The sequence below is a fragment of the Manis javanica genome, chromosome 2 (genome assembly GCF_040802235.1).
Source record: "Manis javanica isolate MJ-LG chromosome 2, MJ_LKY, whole genome shotgun sequence".
NCBI classification, from domain to species: Eukaryota; Metazoa; Chordata; class Mammalia; order Pholidota; family Manidae; genus Manis; species Manis javanica.
The window spans coordinates 204,087,397-204,100,191 of NC_133157.1; the positions used below are offsets into that span (position 1 = coordinate 204,087,397).

General features: G+C 39.4%; 2 pseudogenes; both read right to left on the reverse strand.

Annotated features, from left to right (window-relative positions):
- Positions 1-2,477: 2,477 nt before the first annotated feature.
- Positions 2,478-3,865, reverse strand: LOC140847995 (sperm-associated antigen 1 pseudogene; annotated as a pseudogene).
- Positions 3,866-4,050: 185 nt separating this feature from the next.
- On the reverse strand, positions 4,051-4,935 carry LOC140847997 (sperm-associated antigen 1 pseudogene; annotated as a pseudogene).
- Positions 4,936-12,795: the final 7,860 nt, after the last annotated feature.

Here is a 12,795-nt window from a genome sequence, read left to right on the forward strand (position 1 = left end):
CCCTTCTATTTAACAAGTAATTCATCAAGTGTTTTCTGTGCAAAGCATTGTTGTAGAAGTGGGTATACATAGCAGAACAAAATAGACACAAATCCTGCTATGATGGAGCTTACATTCTGATCTGGGAGACAGATAATGAACCAGGTAAACAAACATAGCACCTTAGCTGCTGATAGGAGCTGCAAAGGACATCTGCAGCAGGGAAACGTGGTTAGGGAAGGCCTCCTTTAGAAAAAAATGACATTTTGAGCAAAGACTTGAATGTTAAGAAATTGTGTGGATATATGGGAGAAAGATAAAAAGACTTTATTGTCTAGGATGTATCAAACCAAGTTGTGACCCCCAACTCCCAGTCCCCAATTTCGACAAATACAGACAGTTATCCGACCTACTCTTTTCATCCTCTGAGAATCTCTGCTATGATCATCTCTCCTATGCATCATCTAAGATTTCTAGTTGCAGTTTTTCTAAAGTGGAGTAAACAATTAGTAGATATGTGGGGATAAATCTGACTGTGGAATACTTCTTTATATTATAGATTCAATTCCTCTCTTTTAAGAATCCGTTATCACCAAATCATGAAGGTTAGATAAAAATGGAGTAATGGTTTAGAACAAGCTGTGAATATCAATAATAAAGATAATACTTCACCCTTAAAAATTCCTATTGATACACTTTATTGTTTTCTTAAAAATTAAATTTGTTCAAAGAATAAATACTCGTGACAGTATTTCTAATGTATATTTTCTAGAGGTAGTCATACACTATACAAATATTTAGATCACCTACTATGTAGGACTGCATATACAGTGTCCCATGGAGAGGTTGTTAAAATATGAACTACATGTAAAAAACAAGTTTTGTCAATGTAGTTGAAATGTGAATGGGATAATAGAAATAAATTGTTTGTATGTTAAAATGGTTTAGAAGATTTAAAAGCTGAGATAAAAGATACTATTGTAGAAATTTCTTTAAAATGATGGTGATATATGGTCCCTTGATATTTTTTCTGTAAATTAGCTTACAAGCCAAAATTTTACACTTCTCAGTGACACCTATAAGACTTTGTTCACATGCATAGACTTATCCTTTGATTAGTATTTTATAAAGCCAACAACGTAAGCAATAATTATAAATATTTGCCAAGATAGTTAACATTTGGAATACACTGGGATGGATCTAACCTTTAAGAAGAGTTTTGTGCTAGATATTGGACATGGAGCTAACTACTTTGATAACTCTAACACAGTGTCAATGTGGAATGGGCAACAAATCCTACTTCACTGGGGGGGCATATGTCTTTCTTTCTGCACAGGTATCTTTAGGTGATGTTGACCTCACAGTCCGGGTGCTAATGACAGGATACTGGCCCACTCCATCAGCCACACCAAAGTGCAACATCCCACCAGCCCCAAGACATGCTTTTGAGATATTCAGAAGGTAAACAGAAATACTTCTTTGCTTTTCTGAGTGCAAATAATTGTTCAAAATTTAAATAAATTTGAGGATTGGTAGTTTCCCTGATTGAGTCTATACTCCATTTTTAACCTCATGTTCTAAAGGAGAAGTTATTATCCCTATGCTTTTCAACTTGTAAGAAAGAGCTGTATACATTCTTTTCAGAGGAATGTTTCTTAATGTCTTTTCTTCAGTATTTAGTGCATGGTTAGGAGTATATTTTGTGTTGTTGATGTCTGCCAGTGGCTTAGGGTGAATTGATTATGCCAAGAAAGGTGGTCTTTAGAACAGCAGTGACTGAGCAGAGGCCAGGGGCAAGTGTACCAGTAGAAATTATTTAGTATGCTTTGTTTATCATTTAATACCTAGCTCAATGAATCACTTAGGTCTTTTTCCCTCTATCTCTGTCTCCCTCCCCCCTCCTTTTTTTTTGAGACTTGAATGTTTTATTTTAAGAAAGATCTTTATTTTGACCCAGTTGACAAAAAGGAGCTTTCAATATAATAAGAGTTCTTCACTTTTCCCTTTTACATTAAGGGAATAAATATGGTCATGCTTGTATGAGAAGACATTGAAATATTTGGGAAAATGTAGGGGGTGACACTTCAAACAGAAACCCAGGCTTAGTTTGTTTTTCTATATAGTGGTCCTTTTGTTACAGCTTATATAAGCATTATATATGGGAAAGTAGCTTTTAAAAATCTAGTAAAAAATGGTAGAAATTTTTCGCAATTTTTCTTAAGCAATGCTTTCATATTAGAAAAAATATCTTCCTCTAATAGTTCTAAATTGATCACAATTTATTTAATAATCATTTCATATTATAGACTTAAATGTTGAAATTCATTTTAGCAAACTGTAATCCATACTAGTATAAAATGAGATTTATATATATATATGTCTTAGCATGAAATATAGGTGGTGTAGAAATTACTGTTAATGATTTTCACTTTTAAAAATGAATTTTAGAGAAATATATTTCTATCAAACTTGAGGACACATTCACAGTTAAAAGAAATGTAATTTAACTGAAATTTTTAATGTTACTAAAAGAAAATGCAGAATATAAATTAAAATGTATTTTAACAGTTGTAAATATAATTATTAAATATAAAGATGTTAGCTCTGGTACATAAGAAAATACTTACAACTAATAAAAAAGTGGATTGTAGAATATACATGTTCTATGTATAAAAATAAGTAAAATATTTTATAGTCCAAAGGGTATTTTCTAAGCCAGGTTATCCATGTAACTCTATTATAATACCGTCTCATTAGCATTACTGGAGCACATAGAAGCATGGAAGAAATCTAACAATAATCTTGATTTAAAGCTCATATTGCAACTTTAGCGCCTGTACAACTTGTAAAGTAAAATGTTCATTTGGTGTGTCTGAGAGGTCATCAAAGAGCTCTTCCAATTTGCTCCTTTTGGCTCTTGCTAATTAGTGTCAACATCATCTTAAACCTTTCTGCTTTGCTCAGATAGAAAAGATGCTGATACACCAATGAGAGATCTTTACCGATAAGATTGTTTTTCAGACACTGAATGAGGAGGAGGAATATATCGCCTTCAAGTTTGTTACTCAACAACATTGGCAAATCTTTTGGTTCAGTGATGGCTAAAAGGTGTGCACAGGTTTCTTTATCTTTCCTAGTACTGAGAGCATTTATAACCTGACCAAATTCACAGGCATTGTTAGGCTTAGTGATCAGTAGCTTTCATAGTGTTCCGGTGGTGTATCGCTTGGGTCTCCCTCTTCAGGAGCAAGGCTGGCTGTGGCCACCTCCTCTGAGGTCCTTTCGGGCTCCTCTTCATGGCCTGCACTTACCTCTTGAATCTCAATTTTCCTTCTCTCCTTGTCTTTATTGAGTGATGCTGTATTATCCTTAATATTAAGGAATCTGGTTACTCCTTCCAGTTCCATCTTTGACTCAACAATACTTGAGTCTAGTAGAAGAACTTTATGGAGAGCGTTTAAACTTTTCTGGTAGTTCTTGAGTCCTTTATGAGCAAGAGCTCGTCTATAGCAAGCTTTCACATTCCTGTTATCTGTCTGCAGTGCCTGATCACAGGCCTGCTTTGCCTCTTCAAACTGGCACAGTTGCAAGTCACAGAGAGCTCTTTGTGTAGATGGCACATTGCTTGTTTTTCATGTTTAAGCATTCATTGTATTTACTGAGGACATCTTTATGGCTTTTATCCTTTACACATTGATTTCCTTCTTCTTTAAGAATTTTAAACATTTTTTCATCTGTGGTGCCTTCTTGGTGGTGGCTGCAGGCATCTCCCACTTGGTCTGGGGGTGTCTCTGCTGTAGGCGGCCAAGCCCGCAGCTGCACAGAAGAGGGCAGAGCAGGAATGGGCAACAGCTTCTCCCTCCAGCTTGGTCCATCCAGATCCATTAAAATTCTTGTTATTCAGCAGAGAGGAAGCGGCTGAAAAGAGATGTGTTGCCAGGGAGAAAAGAAGCATATGCAGGGGAATTTAATATATACAGATTCCTTCCCATTCTCACTCAGGGGGTGAACACAGGTCATAATATAAATTAGATCCAAATTCTTTGCTATTTCAGCATTATAAATTAATACTCATCCTAGATGAGTGTCTATTAAAGGGTATATAACACAAATATGTAGCAGGCTCATGGAGACATCCATTCTCCTGAGGAGAAACAACAGATACATTTCCACTGACAGATGTGGTGCCAGTGAACATGTGCAAATCCTGTTAATACTGTCATTTGCTAGCTGGATTCCACAGTCTATTTGCAACACTGTTTTATAATCCACATAAGCTTTCTGATACAGCTCTAAAGTTTCAGAGGCCATTGCTCGTCGAAGAAGAGGTTTGATTGAGAATGGATGAAGTTCCAGAGCCCTGTTACAATCGTGAATGCATCCACTGCAGTTTCCTTCTTTTAGGTAACATGCTGCTCTATTTGAATATAAGATACTCAGATCATCTGCACTTCCACATACTGCAGGCTCCAGCTGTGCGATCGCCGCCGAGTATTTGAGGGCCGCCTCCGAGAACTGCCCGGTTTTGAAGAGCTCGCTGCCCCGGCTCTTCAGGCCGGCGGGGCGCAGCGGCAGGGCGCCAGGCTCGGGGGGCGCACGGGCGGCAGCGGGGTCCCCGGCGCCGCCTCCACAGCCCTGGTGTCCGAGGGCAGTGCCCACCGCCGCCGAGGCCCGCGCCCGACCCCGCCTGTCCGTGCGGGCCCCTGGCGCCCGCGCCCGCCTGCCGCCCTCGCCTTTGCCGGTCAGCCTCTTCTGGATGTTGCCCACGGTGGGCGGCCCGGTGGCGCCGCCGGTTCCTGCCGGCTCCGGGGCCTCTGTGGGGAGCGGATGCGGGAAGTGAGCGTTTGCATCACCGGGAGAACCCACGGCGGAGGCCGCCGGGAGCTGCCGCTCCCAGGGGCGGGTTCGCGCCGACGCCTCCCTCCCACCTCCTTTTATTGTTTCCTTTTCTGTAAGTTACTGGAGCTGAGCTTGATTCGTAGATTTCCTTTAGCTTTCAAATCGCCCCCTCTGAGGATGCCGCACCGCCCAGTGTCAGCTTCCCCGCTCAGCTCAGCCACTCTCCAGCCTGCGCCGCCCTGCGTCCCGTGCCCCCTGCTGCGCCTCCAGCCCCAGACACCCCTACTGTCACTGTGCCTTGTTCTTTTCGGCAGCAGTGCGCTGAGGGCCGTGCTGCAGGGGCTGAGGCAGTGGAGGCCGGTGCCTCCTTAAGGTCTGAGCCTGAGCCGCCACAGTTTGTCATCTGGGTAGAGAGGCAGCTCTCTATTCCTCATTATTTTTTTGATGAATTATGTCAATTTTAATAATAAAAGAACAAAATTAAACACATCTGTAATATTTTGCATAAAACATAAAACAAGACTTGGTTGCCATATATCAGGTACATGGCCTCAAAGAGCTCTCCACTTTAAAAAAAAAAACAGTTCTTATATTTGATAGTATTTAAAGTATTAGGCACGTGTATGCAGTCTCCAGTACTTAAGTGTCATGAGAACTTTTAATATGGGAGTGTTGTTTTACAACAAGAAATCATCATTTCTATTAATCTTTAATCATTATCAAGCAGTAAGGATTTGGTTATTCATTTTCTGCTTCATTTATGAAAGGCTGCATAGGATTGCCCCTTTTTAAAATGCATGGTCTTTAACTTTATTTAATGCAGAAGGTAGAAACAGATGAAATGAAGGGCACTGATCTACAAATTACTCAAGTAAGACACCTGCATCATCTGTGAGTTTTCAAATGATTCATTGTTTAAATGATTAAGTGAACAACCAGACCTATAACAGGAAGTCCATGTAGGCATGATCATATCATGTAGGCATGATCATATCATGTCTCCAGACTGGAGTAACTTTAACTTGGTTGGCTTGATGATATTAAATATGAAAAATCTAGCAGGATGTCAATAAATGTTAACCTTCTCTCCCTTTCTAAAATCAAAGCCATTCAATGATGATTTATTACTTGACTTTGATTTTTCCCATGTTCTACATCCATAGGATGTAGATATGAAATATTGATAAGGAAGAAAATACTAGAACATATCAAAATATTACTGTTCACAGTACGTGTTAAGCACTGGTATTTTAGAAATCTGTAAGAAAATAGACCAAATGTTAATGGCAGTAGTGTCTCTGAATGGAGGAATTATAGGTGGTGTTTTATTTTTTTTATGTTGTCCAAGTTTCCATGATGATCATGTATTACTACAGGATTATAGGAAGTTTTATCCTTAATAAGAGTAGATGAAAAGAAAGAGAAAGAACATAATACCTCCTTTCACTTATTTAATATCTTTAAGAAAACATTTTATAATATAATTTGTTTTAAAAAGGCTTTAAATGACCAAAAGAAGCTAACTACTGTCCTAGCCTTTTTCCCAGCCATGCTGAAGTACTTGTACTTCCACTCGTGCATCATGCTGACTCCCTTGTAGATGCTGTTCCTAATGTCTTAAATACCTTCCTTGTGTCCTTAAAGTAACTAACTCCAAGATGTCTTTCAAAACTCAACACCTTATTCAGGAAGCCTTTCTATTCTCCCCAGTGCAATATAAATGTTTGTCCTTTGGACAGTCTTCTATGATTGCAGAAAGTGTTACTCCCAAGTGACCTAGCATAGCATGTACTGAATAAAAAGAAGAGTGAATAGAGAAGCCACATTGACATTTCTGTAATATGAACAATGGTTAACCTTTGTTCTTTTTCTCACTTAAGTGACTCACATCAGAGATGCATTAAGTGATTGGTCCTTTGACCAGAGTGGTTAAGCCAAACTAGGTGTCTGGACACTTTAAAAAGGGCTACACTTAATATAGACTCAACTTGTTAATTTCATAATATGTGTTCAGTAAATATTAATTGATGGCATAAATTCCAGGTTCTGTGTTAGGCACTGGATATAGAATGGAGAGACAATGCGTCTTCTCCCAGTGAGGTTAGAGTCTCATGAGGTCAGAGGGAAAACCTACAGTTTTGGAGGGTGACAAGTGCTTGTGTTGAGGCATTCAAATACTGTGGCAGCAAAAAAGAGGTGGTGGGGATGGGGACAAACCTTCTCCCCCCCCTCCCCCAACAATGTATAAAATTAAAATGCAGCTGTGTCTACAAAGGCAAATCAAAATAAGGGACTGGACTGGACAACCATCTGAGTAACATAATCAGTGTAAACAGTCAATGTCCTGTAACGTGAATAGACAAAGCAAACAGCAAAACCCGCTGTCACAGCTCCCGCTCACAGTGGAAGATTGGAAGACAGGCTGGCTGCCCCTCACTGCAGGAAGTCCAGATCTTTCTGTACACCAGCATGTTCGGTGCTTCATCTGCCACCCCGTTGCTGGTCTGCCCATAATTATTCCCCTGGGCCATGTCACCGCACACTTGCTCCACTCTCAGACGCAAGAATTCCCAGTCGGCCCTCCGCGCCAAGGTCACGGCCCCGAGGCGGCTCCCGGCACGGGCGCTGTCAGATGGCGGCGAGCAGAGCCTCGCGGCAGGGCAGCTGCGTCACCCGCGGCGGATGCGGAACAGCGCGGGCTCCCGCCGTTCGGGCCAACACCAACCCCGTCGCGTGCACGGGCGGCCCCGCAGCCCGCTCGCCGCTCGCTCCGCCCGCGCCGCCTTCCCGAGTCAACGGCCACGCCGAGCGTGCGCCGGAGCCCGGCGCCGGCTCGTGCGCGCGCCTGCGCAGGGAGGGCTCTCTGTTGCTTCTGAGTGAGTTTTGGTAATTGATAAGCACCACTACCAAATAATTTGCCTATTAAAGCTATTTTGTCAAATTTATGAGTTTAGAGCTGTTTATTGTATTTCCTTATCCTTTTAATGTCTTTAGGAATATAGTGATATGCCCTCTTTTGGTTAATTTGCTCTTGTTTTCCTTGGTTAGCTTGGAAGAGTTCTTTCAGTTTTATTGACTTTTTTTCCCCTGCAAAGAACTAGCTTTTGATTTTACTGATTTTGTTGTCTACGTTCATTGATTTCCATTCTGTTCTTTAGTATTTCCTTCTATATTTAGCTTTGGTTTTATTCGCTTTTCTCTTTCTAGATTTTTAAGATGGGAGCTTAGAGTATTCATTGGAGTTTTCTTTCTACTATGATTTAGTGCCTTAATTTCTGTGTAAGAATCCTGTAAATTTTATGTTCTATTTCTGTTTTCACACAATTCATATTATTTTCTCTTTGCCCTTGAAATGTCTTTATTGACCCATGGGTTACCTTGAGGTGTATTTAATTTCCACACTTAAGGTCCTGTTTTTTTTTTAACTGTTTTGTTACTGATTTTAAGTTTACTACCCTCTTATCAGAAAACATTTTGTGTGATTTGAAATTTTTTCACTTGTTAGGATTAGTTTTATGACCCAGTATATGATCTCACAGTGTATGTCATAATGGACACTTGAGAAGAATGTACATTCTGTGGCCAGGCTGCATACTGGACTGTCACTAGAACCTGTTGGTTGGTAGTGTTGGTCTGTGGTGGTGGTGTTCCAGTTACAGACTTTTCTGTTTTCAGTTGTATCAATTTTTGCTTCATGTAATTTGAAGCTCTTTTGTCAGGTGAGCACACATTTAGAATTTGATGAAGGAAATCATAGCATTATGTAATGTCCCTCTTTACTCCTTGTAATTTTCCTAGCTCTGAAGCTCTGAATATCTTATGTGGTAGTAATATATAACCTTTAGCTTTCTTTTGTTTAATATTTTACCTTTCCCTTAATGGAGGTCAGATTCAGATTCTCAGCTTTCCATCATCTAAGTATCTCTCTCTCTCTCTCTCTCTCTCTCTCTCTCTTTCTCTCTCTCTCTCTCTCTCCCTCTCCCTCTCCCTCCCTCCCTCTGTATTATTTTTGCATTCGTTTCACAAAATTTTTCCTTAGATAAAGGATTCTCTTCTGGGTTGGCAGTTCTTTACTTTCCTCACTTTAAAGATACTATTGAACATTCTATGGCCTCCACTGTATTTTATGAGAATTCTGTGATCATTCAAATTTTAGTTTTTCTTTCCTTTTTAGCATTATGACATGTTTAGGCATATCAGGCCCAGCTGTTTGTTACTGATTTTGAGTTTACGCCTTATTGGGCCTAAACTCTTTGAATTTGCTCTGTTTGGGGCTTGCTGAGCATGTTGAATCTCTAAATTTACATTTTTGTCAAAGCTGAGATCTTTTCTGCTCTTAGTAAGAATTGTTTTATCTAAAAAATAAGACTTCCTTTTCTTTTATAGAACACCTATAATGTGAAATTTAGAGAATTTGACACTGTCCCACAAGTTTCTAAGGATGCGTTCATTTTTTCCAATGTTTTTTCCTGTCTTTTCTTCAGTGTAGATAATTTCTGCTGCTCTGTTATCTTCAAGTTTACAGACCCTTCTATCATCTCTGTTCAGTGGTTGAGCCTATGCAATGTCTTTTGTAATTTTTGGAAATTATATTTTTCAGTTCTAAATTTCTCGACGTGGATCTTTTTTTATAGTTTTTATTTTTCTGCTAGAAGTTTAGTCTTTCCAATTTTAAGAGTATTAAGCATTACAACATTTAATGTGGTTATAATAGCTGCTTTAAAGTCTTTATGTGATAATTACAACATGAGGCATCTCAAAATAGGCATCTGTCCTTTCTTTTCCTTGAGAATTTGTCACATTCTCCAATGGCGTGTGTATGTGTGTGTTGTTTGTTTTAGCATGTGCAGTAAATTTGGGATTTTATTCTGGCCATTTTGAATATGATCATGTCATTTCTGAGTAATGTTTGTATAGGTGCATTCAGACCATTTACATTTAGGGTGATTATGGATAGGTATGTACTTATTGCTATCGCAGGATTTAGATTCATGGTAACCAAATGTTCAAGGGTAACATCCTTACTATCTGAGAGTCTAATTTAACTCACTTAGTATGCTATTACACACACAAGCTAAACGTTTTTTTTTTCCTCTCCTTTGTCCTCCATTCTTCATATATTGGGTATTGCATGCTGTACTCCTTCTCTGTACATTTTTATTACCTCTGGTGACAGCTAACCTTAGGAACACTTCCATCTATAGGAGTCCCTCCAGAATATACTGTAGAGATGGTTTGCGGGAGGTAAATTCTCTCAGCTTTTGCTTATCTGGAAATTGTTTAATCCCTCCTTCAAATTTAAATGATAACCTTGCCAGGTAGAGTATTCTTGGTTCGAGGCCCTTCTGCTCCATTGCATTAAATATATCATGCCACTCCCTTCTGGCCTGTAAGGTTTCTGCTGGGAAGGCTGATGATAGCCTGATGGGCTTTCCTTTGTGTATGATCTGTTTACTCTCTCTGGCTGCTTTTAATAGTCTGTCCTTATCCTTGATCTTTGCCATTTTAATTAATACATGTTTTAGTGTTGTCTTCCTTGCGTCCCTTGTGTTCGGAGATCTGTGCACCTCCACGGCCTGAGAGACTACCTCCTTCCCCAGACTGGGGAAGTTTTCAGCAATTACCTCCTCAAAGACACTTTGCCTTTTACACTCTCTTCTTCTTCCGGTACCCCTCTAATACAAATGCTGTTCCATTGGATTGGTCACACAGTTCTCTCAATACTCTTTCATTCCTAGAGATCCTTCTTTCCTGTTGCTCTTTCAGGATTAGTTGTGTTAATTATATTTTCATACTGTATGTGGTTTTGTAACCACGCTGCCATCTGCAAACCAATCCTGTCAGTAGTGTGGCTTCTTTACACTGATGTCATACTCACTGAGGGCAGGGGTCAACTCCTCCATGGTTAAGTGTACTCCTTCATTTTGTGGTGTGGCAGAGCATCGTGGGCAATATCTGAGATGAATTTATGGGCAGCTAGGGATATGAGCTGCATTCCATGTGTGTTCATGGCCTCAAAGCCAGCATGGTTCAGGCAGTCTCCAGTCATTACATCTGGGAATAGAGATGTGGAATCCTCCAGCTGCAATCAGGAAGTCCACTAGAGGTGTGCTGAACACCGTCGGCCTCACTGCTCCATGGGCAGTGTTGAGCATCGGGTAAACGCTGTTAGACACGGCCCCCTCTGAGGATGCCACACCTCCCAGTGACAGCTTCCCCGCTCAGCTCAGCCACTCTCCAGCCTGTGCCGCCCTGTGTCCCATGCCCCCTGCTGCACCTCCAGCCCCAACATCTGTACTGTCACTGTGCCTTGTTCTTTATGGCAGCAGTTCGCGGAGGGCTGTGCTGCAGGGGCTGAGGCAGTGGAGACCAGTGCCTCCTTGAGGTCTGAGTCTGAGCCGCCACAGTTTGTCATCTGGGTGGAAGAGGCAGCTCTCTATTCCTTCTTGAGTGAGTTTTGGTAATTGATAAGTACCACTACCAAATAATTTGCCTATTTGAGCTATTTTGTCAAATTTATGTGTTTAGAACTCTTTATTGTATTTCCTTATTCTTTTAATGTCTTTAGGAATATAGTGATATACCCTTTTTGGGTAATTTGCACTTGTTTTCTTTGGTTAGCTTGGAAGAGTTCTTTCAGTTTTATTGACTTTTTTTCCCTGCGAAGAACTAGCTTTTGATTTTACTGATTTTTTTGTCTAGTTTCATTGATTTCCATTCTGTTCTTTAGTATTTCCTTCCATATTTAGCTTTGGTTTTATTCGCTTTTCTCTTTCTAGAGTTTTAAGATGGGAGCTTAGAGTATTCATTGGAGTTTTCTTTCTACTATGATTTAGTGCCTTAATTTCTGTGTAAGAATCCTTTAAATTTTATGTTCTATTTCTATTTTCACACAATTCATATTATTTCCTCTTCGCCCTTGAAATGTCTTTATTGACTCATGGGTTACCTTGAGGTGTATTTAATTTCCACACTTGAGGTCCGGTTTTTTTTAAATTGTTTTGTTACTGATTTTAAGTTTACTACCCTCTTATCAGAAAACATTTTGTGTGATTTGAAATTTTTTCACTTGTTAGGATTAGTTTTATGACCCAGTATATGATCTCACAGTGTATGTCATAATGCACACTTGAGAAGAATATACATTCTGTGGCCAGGCTGCATACTGGACTGTCACTAGAACCTGTTGGTTGGTAGTGTTGGTCTGTGGTGATGGTGTTCCAGTTACAGACTTTTCTGTTTTCAGTTGTATCAATTTTTGCCTTGTGTAATTTGAAGCTCTTTTGTCAGGTGAGTATACATTTAAAATTTGATGAAGGAAATCATAACATTATGTAATGTCCCTCTTTACTCCTTGTAATTTTCCTTGCTCTGAAGCTCTGAATATTTTGTCTGGTAGTAATATAGCCTTTAGCTTTCTTTTGTTTAATATTTTACATTTCCTTTAATGGAGGTCAGATTCTCTTTCCATCATCTAAGTCTCTCTCTCTCTCTCTCTCTCTCTCTCTCTCTCTCTCTCTCTCTCTGTTATTTTTGTATTCATTCCACAAATCTTTTGCTTAGATAAAGGATTCTCTTCTGGATTGGCATTTCTTTTCTTTCCTCACTTTAAAGATAGTATTGAACATTCTGTGGCCTCCATTGTATTTTATAAGAATTCTGTGATCATTCAAATTTTAGCTTATCTTTGCTTTTTAGCATTATGACATATTTAGGACTTATCAGACATTACTGTTTGTTATTGATTTTTAGTTTTGATCTTATTATGCCTAAACTCTTTGAATTTGCTCCTTTTGGGGCTTGCTGAGCATCTTCAATCTCTAAATTTATATTTTTGTCAAGTCTGGTATCTTTTCTGCTTTTAGTAAGATTTCTTTTTCTAAAAAAATAAAATTTTCTTTTCCTTTATATAACACCTTAATGTGAAATTTATACAATTTCATACTGTCCCACAAGTTTCTAAGGCTGTATTCATTT